Source organism: Syngnathus floridae, chromosome 21, assembly GCF_059516105.1.
Source record: "Syngnathus floridae isolate MCC-2025c chromosome 21, RoL_Sflo_1.0, whole genome shotgun sequence".
Lineage (NCBI taxonomy): Eukaryota > Metazoa > Chordata > Actinopteri > Syngnathiformes > Syngnathidae > Syngnathus > Syngnathus floridae.
Window position 1 is genome coordinate 2,424,122 of NC_142433.1, and position 16,432 is coordinate 2,440,553.

At 46.0% G+C, this 16,432-nt stretch overlaps 2 long non-coding RNA genes across 6 annotated transcripts in view; one reads left to right on the forward strand and one right to left on the reverse strand.

Annotated features, from left to right (window-relative positions):
• LOC148379821 (uncharacterized) overlaps positions 1 to 7,188 on the forward strand; it is a 30,614-nt gene extending 23,426 nt beyond the window's left edge. Inside the window, exons 5-9 of one of the 3 annotated variants that reach the window (XR_015855085.1) lie at positions 1,053 to 1,150; positions 4,332 to 4,444; positions 4,535 to 4,711; positions 6,060 to 6,520; positions 6,877 to 7,188. This is a non-coding gene — a long non-coding RNA (uncharacterized LOC148379821). The remainder of the gene's footprint in view (positions 1 to 1,052; positions 1,151 to 4,331; positions 4,445 to 4,534; positions 4,712 to 6,059; positions 6,521 to 6,876) is intronic. The other 2 variants (XR_015855086.1, XR_015855084.1) reach the window with 2 other exon arrangements.
• On the reverse strand, positions 75 to 14,973 carry LOC148379823 (uncharacterized). Of its 3 annotated transcripts, XR_015855088.1 has the most exons (12): positions 14,764 to 14,973; positions 14,368 to 14,402; positions 10,736 to 10,903; positions 9,145 to 9,360; positions 7,280 to 7,352; positions 6,872 to 7,003; positions 6,066 to 6,204; positions 5,862 to 5,997; positions 3,704 to 3,832; positions 2,172 to 2,263; positions 1,852 to 2,043; positions 75 to 1,235 (listed from the first exon to the last, which is right to left on the reverse strand). It is a non-coding gene; the product is annotated as an uncharacterized LOC148379823 (long non-coding RNA). The 3 variants fall into 3 exon arrangements; XR_015855089.1 differs by lacking the exon at positions 2,172 to 2,263 and having other exon boundaries at positions 75 to 2,043; positions 3,717 to 3,832; XR_015855087.1 differs by lacking the exon at positions 2,172 to 2,263 and having other exon boundaries at positions 75 to 2,043.
• Positions 14,974 to 16,432: the final 1,459 nt, after the last annotated feature.

Sequence of the window (16,432 nt, forward strand, 5' to 3'; positions counted from 1 at the left end):
GAAGCGGCCAACTTCAACCTTGTCATCCGCTCATCCTTTCCTCCTTCCTCCTCCCCCCCCCTCCTTACCTTCTTCTTCACCCCGAAAACTAAACATTAGCACAGGCTTTCACTCAGCGGGTCGGCCTGACTGGGGCAGCTCTCTGCGGGGTTGCAGCACACACATAAAATGTTTAATTACATCAAAATAGCTCAATTTAGAAAAACAAAACATTTTTATCGAAACCCATGAGCACCTATGGATCACCAACCGATTGTTACTGACTAGAAGACAATCGTCAAGTCACTGTTATTGAATCTGTTAACATCCGCAGATATATGACGGCCATTTTGCTCTATAGAAGACACCGCACGCTTTATTTATTGCAGCTTTAACGCCGAGAGGACACTTTGGAAATCCACCAGTGCAGCCAGTATATCAAGGTGATGTTGCTATTGATGTCGTTAGATAGCATTATAGCCTAACGGATTGCTACTTGAGGGAATTCAGCAGGCCACTTTATCATCCGCGACTGTTTTCTAATTACTCAACGCGAGAATTAAAATATGGGAGCCTTCTAAGGTTAAGATCCTTGCGTCATAACAATGACAGCACGCGAGTTATTGACTCCTTTTGACCCAGCTCAACGCTCGTAGATTAACCACAGCTGATTGCGGGTCAGTACGGTTGGTAAAAAATGCTGCTTTTATTTGTTACCGTGGCGACGACACTGAGCAGTGCAGTGATTCAATCAGATGGTGATTTGATTTACATTCAATACTAAGTAAATCAAATAATCAATAAAAATAGTTGAATATTAAAAATAAATGTTAATAATTAAAAATATAATAAAGCTGCAAGTGTAGTTTAGTGTCTTGACCTATTTTTTTTTTTTTTAAAAGCAGGAAAAATCACAAGAATAACCAAATTGGCTTGATTGAAATTTTGCAGACTACCATTACAGACAAACGCAATTTTTAATCAGCATATATGTATTTTAGTATTGTGACAATACGTTCAAAATAACATGTTCTCACGTTTGTGTCATTTTCTTTCTTTACCTCACACATTAGGCAAGCGTATCCTGCACTTCTCATCACTCCGCAAGTCCCTCGTCATGGCTGCGATAGCACCCGAGGACCCGAAGACAAGCTCCCAAACGCGCCTGCAGGTATGCACGCCGGCTGGCTCACTGGCAGGTGCAGCCTTCTTCCTCCTCTGTAGCTTTTCATTAACTTGTCTCGTGCAATCAAAGTCTGTCAGCGAGAGTGACAAGGAGTGAAAGAACATGGGAGGAAATGGAGTTCTCACTGTGTTGTTGTAGCTACAATCAAAAATGGAACTTCCTTCTCCTGCCTGATAACATTGTTTCAGATTTTTTTTTTTTTTTTTATGTTGTCGTTGATGCTCTTGTAGTAAGCATTTCACGGCCCGTTTGTCAACAACAACAAAGATGAGGAAACTTTGTCTTCTTTGCAAATGCCATCATGTGCACACATGATGTTAAGCCACATGTATGGCGCCGGCGTGTTGACGGGGTGATCTGCCGGTCAATCGGCTGTATTGATTATTGGGACAGCAGAGGTTGCTGGAGCGGCAGCAGTAATTAGGGCTTTTTGGTGTGGATTAGCCGAAAGAAAAGGTCACCTGCTCAACATTGGTGGCAGGACCACTGGCAGTGACAGGGGAGGGAGGGGCTGTGGTGTGTGTTTGTGTGTAACCACTGTTGTGTTTTTGGCTGCCATTGACACAAAGAGGAAGTATGTCCAATCTAAACCCTACTTTGAAACCCTAACCCTAGCTTTAAACCCTAAATCTAGTATTCCAGGTTAGCGTAGCTATTAACGTGTCCCATATAATAGATGTTCGCACCATGTGGAATCAATTGTTCCCCAATCAAAAGCAACAATGTGGATGATTAAGAACGTGTGCATTTATGGAGTGTCAGCTCCTCTGCGGATGATCAGAGTGAGGCAGCGGCAGCAGCTGTGGAACATTCAGTGCTCTCCAACTGCTAAGCTGCAGCACTCCTAGTGGTAGATATGCAGAAGACACCCTCCACGTCTGCAAAAAGAAACCAGACATGAGGAGACAAGTGCTGATTGAAGGAGCTCATGCAAGTGTTGCGTTGCTTTGTGTGGCCCGTGACGCAAGCGTTTGTGTGCGAGGGAGGGCCCGTGAAGTTAGATGACCTTTCCACGTCCTTTGTCACGTGCAGAAGAACGTCACTGGAGGGAAGGACCTCTTGCACTGTGTTGACATGTGTTTTGGATTTGACCCTTCCCTACATGTGAGACAACATGCATGACTTTAAATGCCAGTGAAAATGGCGTGCCACTTTGAGGAAGTGTTGTGTGACAATAACCGAGTGGGAGCGGAAAACAAAATGAGGGCTAAATAAACCCAGGTGAACCAAGGTCAAAATTGCTGTGGAAATAATAGATATATATTTATCATATATACACAGTTATGTTAACACAATGCAATTCAAATTAGCAGCAGCCACGCTCTAGCTTATAGAGTTCACCAGAGGGTCAAAAGTGTCACCATATACATCACAGCTGTAGCAGAACGGCACACACCGTTGCCATAGCGATCGGCCATTTTTACCCCCCCCCCCCCCCCGTCGTGCTAAGCCAAACAGTAGTGTTCGCTCAGATACGACAAAGGACAAAACCCAATTGTGTGCTCTGGCCTAATGCACGCGTTGTGCGTGGAAAGTGTTTATTTGGCCAGGTGCATCTTGCTTTACGAGTCGCCCGAGCTGTTTGCCGTGACTATCTGTGCTCTCAGCTGCTCGCATGCGTCAGGAAGGGTAACAATGAGGCGCCATGATAAAACAAGCGAAACCATCAGTGTCACCCAACATAATCAGGCTTTACTAGATGAGCCCTCGGAACGGAGAGCACGAGTCATCCCATTAAAAATGCACACGGCGGGCGTTTCATCACCGGCGAAACAAAGCCCGTCCCCACGTGTTCCTGCATGGCCATGGAAGAAGCCTGTTTCCCTGGCAACCAAACTGGCTCTCTTTTGTCACAGGAATGAGAGGAGGAGGACAGACACTCCACACTGACCTCCACCTGACCTCTATGCAGACATATTGCTTTCTGCTTTACTGGAGGCTGCATGGCTACCTGAGTTGAAAAATTCCCTTCCCGACTATTAGATTTTGATTTGATGTGGACAAGCCGTAATGGACGCCAACAATGTTTTTGTCACAAAACATACAGACACAATAGAGCGGGTCCAATAGATGGACATCTATTATGTTCCTCTACTGCCCCTAGTGGTGGTTTGTGTAGACAGGTATGCTGACCTGTATGAGCATGAAAATTGTGCATTGTACTATCATATGGACCTCAATCTTAATAAGTGGATATCAAAGATAGTGTAAAAACATTCAAAGACACCACTCCAGTTGTAATCTAGTGTTTCCCCTAATGGCTTTTAATGACATATGGAGTGCACATTGCCAGAAGCTATTTCAACGTGAAACCGCTGTTGCCTCCCAAAGGACTTAGCAAGCACTACACATGAACTTCTCGTCATTGTGGGTGTCCTAGCAGACTCTAAACAGGTGCAAGTCCAAAAAACGGTCCTATAATTAATATTTGGAGCCTGTGCCGCTTTTCTCAAATAAAAAAAAAATCTACTTAAGTATCTCTCTGTCCCCCTTTGGATTCATTTTGTCCCCATCAGTGTTATCTGTTCCCTTTCTCACCTCCTTCACTCACTTGTCATCTGGCCATCATCTTCATTGGGATTCGCCGATGATATCGGGTTGCCGCTGGCTCCGTGGCGCTGGAAAGTGCCGCTAATGGGCTTTCTAATACTTTATTGTGAACACTTCCTGTCAAGAGAGGGAGATAGCATCAGCGAGATGGTTAGCGAATAAAACCTATTCAGAAGAAGAGGAAATTCTGTCGATAATTTGATGAGGACGGCAGGAAAAAGGGGTTTGTTTTATCTTTGAGCCCAGCTAACTGTTTTGGATCAAACGGTTGTGATTCTTTTTTGACACAGGAGGGACAATGCTGCCTCTGCTGGCAGAAAGCGGAAGTGCATAATTCTCCCTGGCAGATGAATGATGTCAGGCAGACATATTTATATTCATTTAGGATGGAGGAGGAGGCGAAGCCATCTGTAACGGATGTGATGGGAATATGTGTGTGTTTGTGTGTGTACCCCCACATGCGTGTTTGAGCATGTGTTCCAAGGTATCCGTCGTTTGTGATGAATTAATCGCGCTTTTGTGCGACTTGATGCCGTGTTTGTGCATTTGCCGGGTGTGTGTACGTGCATGTGCGCGCGTGTGTGCGAGCGAGGTCATTCTTCGGTCACTTGTTCAGGCTGTGTGATGAATGAAGAGGAGAGGTGTCTGAAAAGCCGCAGAGATTCGGGAGAAACATTGTTCCTCGCCGTTAAAAAATGATCGGCCGGAGGGAAGTCAAGACTAGCTAAGGTATAAAACCAAAAAAAATCAAATTAGTCGTGGTTGTTATGACTGTTTTTTTGTTATCAGAGATCTAAAAATGTATTTCTTTGCTTACAGAAGTGAAGTGGAAGCAGTTGTGTTTAGCTTGGCGGCCAAAACCTAGCAGGGGTCAAAGACATGTGAGTCAACCAGGAAGTATCAGGCTGCGTCGACAGGAAGTGAACGGACCAAACAGGAAGGAGCAGGCTACTGAGATTCGGCGACATTCACAGCGGGGATTGAAACATTGACAATGTGAGTACAATCGCATTAATTGGACAGAATGCATAAAAAAATAAATGATTAAAATGCACAAATAAGAATGGTGCAGAAATGTGCAGTGAAAGCTTGATGGCAGTCTAAAGGACATGATTGCACACGTGAGGAAATGTGTTTGGCACATTGCGGTCAGGCACAAGTGCATCGTGGGATCAATGTCCACACCTCGTCCTAAATTATTCATCCTGTCAGCTGGCCTGCTCGCCATCTTCCCTGCAAAGCGCTGACCAAGAGCTTCATCCTCACCAGCCCAGCCATCCCCACGGACTCCCCCCCCCCACCCCGTTCATCCTTCCTCCTCCTCAGCCATCACTTCCTGCTATCTCTCCCTCGTTATCGCCGCCGTGATTGGCTAATTTGCGACCTCACCCCTCGCGTGTCTCCCGGACTCGTCCCGTCTTTTCATCCGTCTTCCGCTCGCATTATTCACTGTCTCCCTCATTAGACGTTGACTCCCGCAGATTCACTTTTTAATTCTTCCTCTCCATCTCGACTCGTCTAATCACTGGCCCACCACGGTGCTGCTGACTAAGATTCGAAGCCATCGGCTTTGTGCGATATTTGTTTGCGGCTTCGAGGCCTTGGAAGACAGCCAGAGTGATCTCCCAGAGGCGAACCGTGTGTCTATTCATCCTCATACTTATGTGTATGCATGCGTGCACATGATCAACTCTGAGAGCTCCTGTGTGTGTGTGTGATTGGGTAATTGTGACATGCCTCATACATCATGGCTAGAGCCAGTTTGATTACAAGCACAGGGGCCCGGTGATTAATTGTTGGATTCAGCTTCCTCGCCCGAGTTGTGACACTCGGTCACAGAGCATCTGTACTGACACCCCCAGCACAACCTCACACACACAACCCCTCCCCCCAAATCCACCTCCACACCTTCTCTCCTCACTCTGCCTTTCCCTTTGTTTCCTCACCCTTACCTTACCCCAAGCATCCCTCCACCAAAAAGTTACCTTCACCTTTGCAGCCCCATCCCTCATCCTCTCCTAACCTTTCCTTCACAAGCCGTCAGGGCAAACCACACGGCTTCTTATTAAATCTATTCTCCCGGTTTTGACCTTCTGACCTTTACTTCCCGGCAAGGTAAAACAAGTCCAATTGTTGGACAACTCACCGCCTAATTGTCCAACCCGTCCATCCATTTTCTCACTTGAGACTCACAGTAGGAAGTTAAGTTGGACTCCTTAAGAAATGTTCTCGAGGCAATCAAAGCTCAATGCTGAAGTAGAATGTGAAACGCCAATGACCTGCTAACAGCAATTAGCATACATGTTAATAAAAAATAAAAATGGCAGAACATATTTTCATGCAGGTGTACCTCGAGGTCATCCTAAGAGAACCTCTGATTGGTCACTCCAGATCTTGAAGAAGATCCAGCTGACTCCAGGCCAGCGCGGTGGAGCAAGCGGAGAAGTGCAGGTGTCACATTGTCAGGGTTGTCACCAACCCAATTACACCTGGATCGCACATAAACAACACAATGGCACACACGAGTGAAAGAGCAGCAAAAGAAAAATACACAAACACAGAGATGATAGCTTCTCACAGCCAGTCCTCTTTCTTCTCCAAGCGTGTGTGTGCTCTAATAGCGTTTAATGCGCAGACTAATGGTTTCTGTAGGGAATCCTTGTGTGCAGTCTGAGTAGAAGCTTGGGCTGAGTGCTGGCAGGCAATCCCTCATCCTGATACCACATGGAGCTGAGAGCCAGGGGAGCATCCAACCTCTCCGTTTCTGACTGACTCTCATCCCCCACGTGTCTTTATCACACCGCAGTAAGTCTGCTTATCTTACTTATGCACGTCAAGTCTGTCCTGGTGTCTCGGCCGTTAAACCGGAAAAGAGAAAAGTCTGTCAATGAAAGCATGCCGTTTCGTTTCCAATACAAGAGCTGCATTAATCTGGCCGTACCAAACCTATCCTCCGCAAATCGGTCCCAAGCACACGGAAAGCACTTACCGGTTCTTACTGGTATCATCTCACTAACATTTCTCTGTCACCTCACATTTCCGCCACTCACGTCTGAGAAGCGGCTCTTCGGGCTTGAGTGGCGACGGACCATGCTAACCAGCATGACGCCATCGGAAGCTAATAAATCATCTGTGGACTTTTTTTTTTTTCCTCACCTCAGATTTATTTGGACTGTAATGAAGACGCGATGGGCTCCGGGCCGTACCCGGCGGCGACGGGGTGACACTGATGAATGGCCGAAGGTGCGCTCACTGCTGTCAGCCAGGAGAGGGACGACTGTCAGCTTGCTGCAATGTATGTAGAAATGTAATTATTCTGATTGCATTAAGGCCAAAATGACTGTTCGCACTTATGTTTGTAATCATATAATTCTATTACACTAGTAGGAGGTCAAGGGTTACTGTTTGTTCACAGTTTGCTACTTTGGCAAGAGGAAAAGTGTTTGAAAATAAAAAATATTACTTTTAATACATATTTTCTTTTTGAGTACATTTGAGTCTGATTTCTTTAAAAATGTAAGGGTGGGGCAGCACATCTGGAATGTTGCCATTAAACGTACTGACCAGTAGGGGGCGCCTGAAGATGATGTCTTGTTCTGAAAGCCTGGTTAGAAGATTGGATTGGTGGACATCAAACCTGTAGGTGAATAGAAACCAGGTGAGCTTGGCAAGATGGCGACCAACCCTTCCATCTTCATCACTCCCTCTCACACACTTTGTTACATTCCTTCAGTTTTCTTGCTTGCCCTTTCTTTTCTACTTTCTAGTTAACGTGTCTCAGCAGTTTCACCACGGGATCTCCCCCGCGGCTGCACATTCATGTCTTTGTATGGGTGACAAAAGCACACGCATACATTTGTGCATCACAGCCACTTTGTTAATTAGCGCTCCAAGCGAGCCTTTCTCCCAACAAAATCGGGGGTAATTAAAAAAAAAAAGCTTCTAGATTCGGGTGTGTCTGTGAGTTGCTTCTAATTAAACCCCAGTGAGATGCTTTGGCCAATTAGCTAAAGGCTCCACGTTGGGCACCAAAGCATTCTAACCTCAGCGGAACACGGGAAGTTAGCGTTCCTCTCATTTCCTCAAGCATTAATCATCAGAGTTACAACTGTTTTTCCTCATATCACCTCCAAGCCAATTTCATTCCCGCACGGCTTTGCCCACTAAATAAGATCTTCTCATCCATCATGAAATAATGTGATGGAGTAAAGAACAAGATGTGCATCTTTGTCTCCACGTGTGATGCGTGGTTAGATGCCTCCAAGATGAGAGGAAGAGGAGGGAGTGATGGGGAGGGGAGAAAAAAAAATGCTATCTCGCACTGACTGTTCCCATCTTTGACAGATGCGTCAGCGTAGACGACAGAATCGAGCACGCGCGGTAATTTGACTAGTTCCCCTTTTCTCCTCGCCATTTGACAGCCGAGCGACAGAGCGTTGAATATTCAGCGCGTCTTGTCCTCGGGTCTACACACGTCCGATTATAGAAGCACTGTGAAAGTCTCCATTTTGCATCCTCGACCTCAGAAGGACTGTGACAGCTGAGACGTGACACGAGGCGAAATTAAACGCTTGTCATCTGACAACGCTTTGTCATCATTGCTAGCAAAACGTTTCGCTTGACGACTCTTTTTGGCCCAAATTGAGCTCGGCCCGTCTCGGAATCTCAAATCAAACCCGAAAATAGCTTGCAAAGTCACAACTGTAAGCACGTTTTTTTTTTTTTCAGCATCCACGTCTTATCCCTCACCGCTTCCCCCGAAGATGAACGAGGGACGTTTTCGTCCCATCCCGCTCATCCTTCCTCCCGGGCCGCTTTTCTCACCGTTGCATTTGGAAAAAACCTGACCCAGTATTACAGTGACATTATGGGGCCATTTACCACCCTGCTAAAATAAACCCGTGAAGGAGGAGCGCGACAGAACCAGGTTACGGCACGCCGTGGCGCAAATTAATCAAACAAATAAACGGGGGACTGCGAAGGAGTGCGGATTCCACTCGTCTGCTGTCCCGAGTGTTTGTCTCGGTGACATCACGCATCGACGCGTTCCATGGCAGACAGCTTCGAATCCGTTCCAGATATCTGCTTTGAATCATTTCTTGTGGAGGGGAAAAAAAACTTTCTCAAAGTTCTTTTAGCCGTTAGCTTGGACGCAGAATTAGCTATGAACCGCTAATTGGACATGCAGGTAACATTTTCGATTCAGGCGGACGATGACAGCGAGACGAGCGACTCATTGATTGGTAATGAAGCGGCAAGACGAATGGACGCAGATGAAATTTCTCGCGTCTTTAAATTAAAGGTTGCGCCGAGGTGTGTCTGAGCAACTGGGAGAATATAAAACCACAAGAGTAGGCTCTTGTTTTCCAACTTGTCTCGCACACGTCGTTAATAATATAAAAAGATTTACAATCGTCATGGGGACTTACAGTAAGTCTATGATCCTCTTCCCATACATGACTTGCACGGAGGGTGAGAAAATGGATTTTGCCTTTTCCATCTGTTGCGTGGAACCTTTTCCTGGACTCGCTGTCAGCACCTTGAGCCTTTCCAGGGAAAACAAGCAGCACTTTAGAATCTTCACCCTCACGCGCTGGCACGGTCAGGATTTGTCAGAACTGCCAGTCCAACTTAGGCTTGACAATCTTAAACGCATGGAAAATTTCACGTTAGAAATGGGCTGATAAAATGGCTTCTGGTTTATATCAATGGGAACAAATCGGGTATCAAAATGACGGCAGTGGAAAAAAAACATTTTTTTTTTGGTGCTACGTATAGTCTCAGAATAATTTAAATAAGGCTTGCTGAAATTTGTGCTTGCGCGAGCACGTCTTTGATATGCTTGCCTGTGCAGGTCTCGGTTGCGTAGTATCGGAGATCATTGCGCATCCATCAGCATGCCGTTAAGCAGAGGCCAGCGAGGATATGAAATGGCTCTCACTTTCAGGCCGCTGATCAATGCTTATAAACATTTCATGTCATAATAAGCCATCAAGCGGCACAATAACACGTCGCTAACGCGTTCTCGGGCTCGGATGGCGACGCTCACGGACACGCCGGTCCTCGGTAGGACATTTGGATGTGTTTTAGCAACATGGCGATGGATGAAGGGCAGAGAACACACACATTAGTGTGTCTCACACAATTAAACAGAAACACGTTTGAGCATGAATGTGCAAGTCAGTGTCATCTGGGGACGGCTTTAGAAAGTAAGCCAATTTATACAAGGTATCCCAGCTTGAATTAGCAGCTAATGACTCTATTAGCTTTCATTTTTGCACCGAGGAGATTTGCCTGCATAAATTAACGCGCGATCATCGGCAAAGTGTCACGGCCAAAGGACAGTTTCTAAATACAACAGCCGGGCCCTGTCAGCCGGGCCGGCCGCTGATATAGACGTCTCTGCAGACTTTGTCGTTGAGCGCAACAGACTTGTGCCAGTCACCGAGTGACAGGGGAGCGCGGGGGCCCCGGGGGGAGCTCCCTCGCCGCCGTCCCTGAAAAGGTCAACTTGACGCGGGCGCGGCACATCGACCTGCCCCCCTGTCGGCCCCGCTGATAAAAATCAGATAAACTTAAGACCACGTATCGATCGGCACCGCGAAGCCTTAGGCAAATGTTGTCCGAGAACCTCCTCCTCCTCTCCTGTGCATATGATTACACGCGAGCAAATTCCAATCATGCGGCGTGGAAGGCGGCGAGGGGATTAGACAGCGAGACGGGCGAAGGAGCAGGCTTTCTTCTTTTCGCAGGGAAAGGGGAGTTATTAAGAGGTAGCATGGAGGACAGTAAGATGAATCGCAGAAATTCTGGCAGAGACGGGGAAATTTTTATTAAGTGTGAGGGGAACACTTATTGAAGTTAAATGCTGATACGAATGTGGGCGGCTGCTTCAAGTATATTTTTTTTACTGAATTGTAGTTGTCAATGTTAAAATGTCTGGTTAGTCACTATGCTATAAATTCTGACCCTTTTTTTGAAACTAATCTATGAAAAACCAAGCCAACTTTGAAAACGTACTTTGATTTGGGTTCAAGCGGTTCTATGCATGGACAACTTCCATCCATGCATCCATCCATTGTCCTCATTAGGGTCACGGGTGAGCTGGAGCCCAGCTGACTTGCGGAGAGGCACATTAAACCTTGGCCGAGTCGCCAGCCAATTGCGGGACAGCACGGACGACTTCTTCTGGAATAAAAAACAAAAGAAGAGAAAGCGCTGTTCAGAGACAGTTCCAAAAACATGGACGAGGGCAGAGAGCCAGATGAGTGAGAGCAGCTGGCTGGGGGAATGCAGACAAATATGTTAGCATCAAGCTAACTTTTGGAAGACAAAATGCTATCGCAAACACTTTCACCCCAGTTGTCAGGCCACACATCCTCCTCAAGTCCATCCCATCGTCACTCTCGCCATGCTGGCTGCCTGTCTGCTGCCCTCTGCACCCACACCATCTTTCCACACATTCCACTCCAACCCACGCCCCCTCCCACAATCCCTCGCTAGGCAACCATCTCCACTCACACCCCCCCTCACACAAACACTTGCAGACTCTCCTTGTCTGTGTGTTTCTCTCAGGAGGAGGAGCATTATAGCTCAGGGCAAGGAGGTGCAGATAAGGGGACAGGAATGTGACACGAGCTGGGACCGATGACCGCTGATAACATGAGGTGTGGGTGTGTGAATGTGTGACTACACACGTGTGTGTATGTGCACGTTGGGCCCATCTTCAGTATGTGTGTGTGTAGGAATGATGAGGGGGGTCAGTTATCAGCACTGTCTATGTCAGCACCTCCATCTGGTGTCAGCCATGGTGTGTATGTGCAAGTGTGTGTGTGTGTTCATGTCTGGAGAGCAGGAAGTGCAGTCTGGCTTGTGAACTGATGACACGAGCACAGTCTTTTGTGCCTTGTGTTCTTTATCTGTATTATTATTATTATTATAGTACATAAATTTAGCATGGTCACTCAAAGGGGGGGTTGGACGTCACCATGACAACATAAGAGCTGCTATGCTGAAGCCTTCCCTGCACAGCTTCAGTCCTCTGCTGCCAACTACTGGAGAAATGTTGGTACAACATGACTTGACGTAAAAATTGGACTCTTAGAATATACGGATTATTTGTAACCACAGCTATACTGATTTTCAACAAAGGCATTTGTCTGAAACATCAGGGCAGTTGTCTCCGAACCAACTGTGCGCCCCCAAAACATCTCAGCAGAACATTCCAAAAGTCGATTTTATCATCCAAAATATATGGAAATGATGTAGACGCCTGATTCATATGGCCGAACCCTGAAATAAGTCATTCCAAATAGGTCATAATAATTATAGAGAGTGCTGCTTGTCGGCCATTATCATTCAAGCGCAATCTTTGCACTGCAAGGACAAAGCGGAGCCTTGGATACAAACGTGTGTGTGTGTATGTGTGCGCATGTGTGTCGGTTTAAGTGTGACAACACAATGTAGTTTAAGTTTAAGGTCAAACTAAATGGATTTTAGTAGAGTCGAGTAACTCTGCAGAAAATGAATATGTCATTTGTATTGTGCTTTAAAACTAAAACATCACTACTGCTGACAACACATTTATTTTGACCTCGATATACGAAATATCAGTTTTGTTGGTGAATATTAATGCACATGAATTGTTTTTTGTTTGACTAGCATTGAAATCAATATGAGCGTATTTTATTTGACCTTTCGGTATACAAGAACATGTTTGTGTCCACTTCATCAGAAGATGCAAGGGACAGTAAAGTATGCAAATATGACTAATAAAAGCAGTTATTCGCAAAATTTAATATCGGTGATTCAGTATCTAGATCTCCTAATAAAACACAGTAGCAAATGGCTAGTGGCTTTAACCTGGCCATAAAGTTAAGTGTTCCTAATAGTTATAAATGAGTGGCTGGCTACCCTGTCCCGTTTGTTTATTGGCTGACGTCCCTCGGCCCTCTCCGTGCGCCCACTCGTACAAAAAGTGGCTGCAAAATGAGATTAGACTCTGACATGGGCCCCACATCATCCGCCGACGCGGCCGCGCCGTGAACTCTAACCCGGGCAAGGCGGCTCGCTCGTGCTGGAAACTGAGACGGGCGCGCTCCCGAATGCTACTGGCGCGCGCATCCTTTCCTGGAAGAATTAGTCATTCAAGTGTGCCATCTACAGGAGGGAAAACGCAACGACATTTCCATGTGCATGGGCGCCTGAATGAAAAAATGCACTGATTTAAGAGCCGGCAGCAATTCTCATACTGACCGGGAGGTGGCGACAAAGTAGCGCCTGAAGACGATGTAGTGTTTTGAAATGACAGTCACTGTCGTCATTAAAGGCTTGTGATTATGATTATGTGACGAAAGTAGTTTATGACATTATGACTAGGTGGCGCTACTTGCAAAAGCCCCCCCACCCACAACCAGAGCATTGTTTGAATTCTAATATTAATTTGAAATATTTGAAATTATTCCAACTCAAAATGCAAGCTTTGCCGATTAGGGAGTCCACATTGACGTATTAGAATGAAAAAGAAACAAGGTCTTCACCCCTTTCATTTAGTAGCTGCGGTACTTCACTTTCACCGCTAGATGGCAGTAAAGCCTTAAGAGTTGACTGACGCTCTGCATTATGTGACCTTTTGTCTGTTTTGACACGATTGGTGAGGACGAACAGATTAACGGTGTTCAGACTCACTAAAAGCAAAGAGGATACAATAAAAAGTATTAATTATTTCCTTGTATCTAATTTGCAAGACATCCACAATAAAATCAACACGTGTGTCTGTTTTGCTCTACAAATGGATTCCAATACAAACTCCATCTGCATCATCTGGACATAAAAATGATCCCTGCTATTCATCTAGGCTGTCGTACTATTAAAGGGAATTAAATGCAACGTGTAGGCTGCTCGGGGCCGACTATAATTAATAACGGTTTACCGCGTTGTCGGGGCCACGTTGGCTAATGGTGTTGTTTATTGTGTTCCAGGGGCCCGCCGCTTCCGGTATATCAATCCCGGTGTCAACGGTTGGGCCCTGGTGTCGTCGAGGAGTGATGGTCGCGCGTGATTATAACAGAATAAAAGCACGTAATGAAGTGCTTTCCGCCCTGTTTATTCTCAATCAGCCACCTCCGTGCAACCTTGATGGGCCTCTGCGTCACATCATCATTCTCTGACTTATTTTTTTTTCTTCATCATAAGGTTCATAGAAAGTTGAATTGTTCAAAATGCTAATGGCTTGACAATGGGGGGCATCTTTTAAACGGTGCATCAATATGTAAATAATTGTGTAGGTTTTCATACTTGACACAGCCGTGCTGCTGTATAGATAGATAGGCTCGGCGCACTAGAGGGTGGGACTAATGGAACAGGTTGGTGGTGATTAATTGAAGAAATAGAGAGTTGATTGTAGTAATTAAACAAAACAAGGTAAAGCAAACGACTGAGCTGCCATCTGGGCCCGCAGGCGGAAAGCACATTCATTTACCCACTGCCAAGCACGCCATTTATTTATCCATATGAAGATACCAGGGAAGCGGCTGGGGTCCACCACGTGTGGGAGTTTAGATGGCAGATTTTTTTAGATATAAAGTGAGTAAATGCACAAATGGTGGCGCAACACATGTAGTCTTGAATGTAACTTAAAGTGCGGGACTCACATTTTTGTATCTTCTGCGAAGAACTGCCATTTTTCCTGGAGAAGACATTTAAATATTAGAAAAACCATTTCAACATCGCAACCATATTGTAAATGATATTGGCTGTAAAACCATTACGTTAAATGTGTATGTTTGTCTCCAATGTATATTTGCATACGCGTTCACGACATGGCATCATCTCGGCGGCGGAGTGATGCGATGATGGAGATTAAATGCGCAGAGAGGCGGAACGGAAACACAGATGGAACTAAATAATTAACACGGGCGCATTTCCACAAGCTACGTATCGCCGATGCATCCGTGCACGTGTTATTTTTGAAGTCACTCAAGCATTGGGTAAATCTGGTCTCTTCATTTTTCCCGAGGAGTGTGAAGGCTGCGTTTGAAATTGCTTACATTATATGCTGCAATGTTTTTCCAATGGGCTGGAACATATTAAGCTGAAAATGAATAGCAGGTCTCCTCGACACCATGTTGCGCCATGGCTTAGCCTTCACTTCCCCTTCTCCCTGTGCTCCATCATAGCGACAGCTGTCACTTTTAGAACGGCTGTCGCCTGGCGTGCACACGCATGTGTGTGTATGTGCCGGTACATGTGCAATGGCCTTCTTCTGCAGGTCATGTGTGCAGACAAAAGGCTCACATCTGCCCGACTCTGGCTGGAAGGGAAAGCGTGCGCATCTGTTGGGTGTACAAAACGGGAAACCGTTCAAATGGTGTGCATAAACACCCTTATCGTAAATATGGCGAATTGGTTTTATGTAGCCCAGCAAGGCATACATGGCGTATGCATTAAAGCGTCTTGTTTGGATACATATGTAGATGTGCGTGTGGTCGCATATGCATATTTATGCATTTGTGTGTGTCAGACCTGGGGAGGGAAGGGGGGGGGGGGGGCTCATTGGTATGCTGAGTGTATCCAGTTCCCCTGTGGTGCTGGGTGGGATAGGAAGCATCTGTCACCTCTGCAGAGATCCAGCATGCAGCCGACTTAACCCTTAAAGTGCTGCATCACCTGTGGGCGAGCAAGAGGGAGGGAGAGAGTGATGGAGAGAGAGAGAGATGGAGAGAGAGAGAGAGAGCTTTGGATTGGTAGACTCCACCAGGTAGGTGGAGCTTGTGACAAGTGAGCAGGATTGATGGATTAAAGGGAGGAGCCAGCGCATACATGCATGACCTATCCTGGCAGAGGGGGCGTGGCCTCGTTGCCGTAGAAACCTAATGCCTTGCTGAGGAGCTATTGGTGGGTCCGGGAAATTGCTGACATAAAGCCTTAGTTTCCTCTCTCTCTTTTGACTCACCCTTTGGCAAGCACACACACGCGCAGTTATGCTTTGTCCGGCAGGAGTGTGTTTAACATGAGCTCTCCATCCATCCATCCAATTTCTACAAGTCATCCGAAAATCTTTACCGCTACTATTATCGTATACGATCACCTGTGTGATCTGAACGGATCTGAACACCTACAGCGGGGCATAATGTCAATGCATAGAACATTTTATGATAGTCAGCAGAAGAAAGCTCTTCTTTTCACGGGTGTGCGTGCATGTCTATGTCCTCCGGGTGTCATTGAGTATAAATCAGCTGGTGCGGCTGCGGTAAATTAGCCCGCTTTTAATTGTGTCTGTAATAAATGAGTATCATTAGTCAAGGCTCTTCCTAGCGCCCAGACATAATCTTCTGAAACCAAAGCACATCTCTTTGACCATACTTCATCTGGTTGTGGCCTGGAGGGACAGGAGGGATCTTCTCCTCCGAGGATCTCCCTCTTCTCAGCAGACAAAGGATCTGACGTCCGACAACACGTACTGCGAGAAACATCCGTATGATGTCAAGCGTTCCATTTAAAGTCGCTTTTATTGCCAAGACGAGAGCAACACGTGCTCCGTTGGGCGTATACAGTCCAACAAAATGTCGATCAGATTGTCAAACCTAAAATAAACAAATACTGGAAGATGTCTCGGCATCTTATCTTGCATTCACAGTTGGCCACAAAGTACGAGGACAGGACAAGACAACCTCTTTGATAATCACCAAATGGGTGTGCGTGAGTGACAAAGGGTGG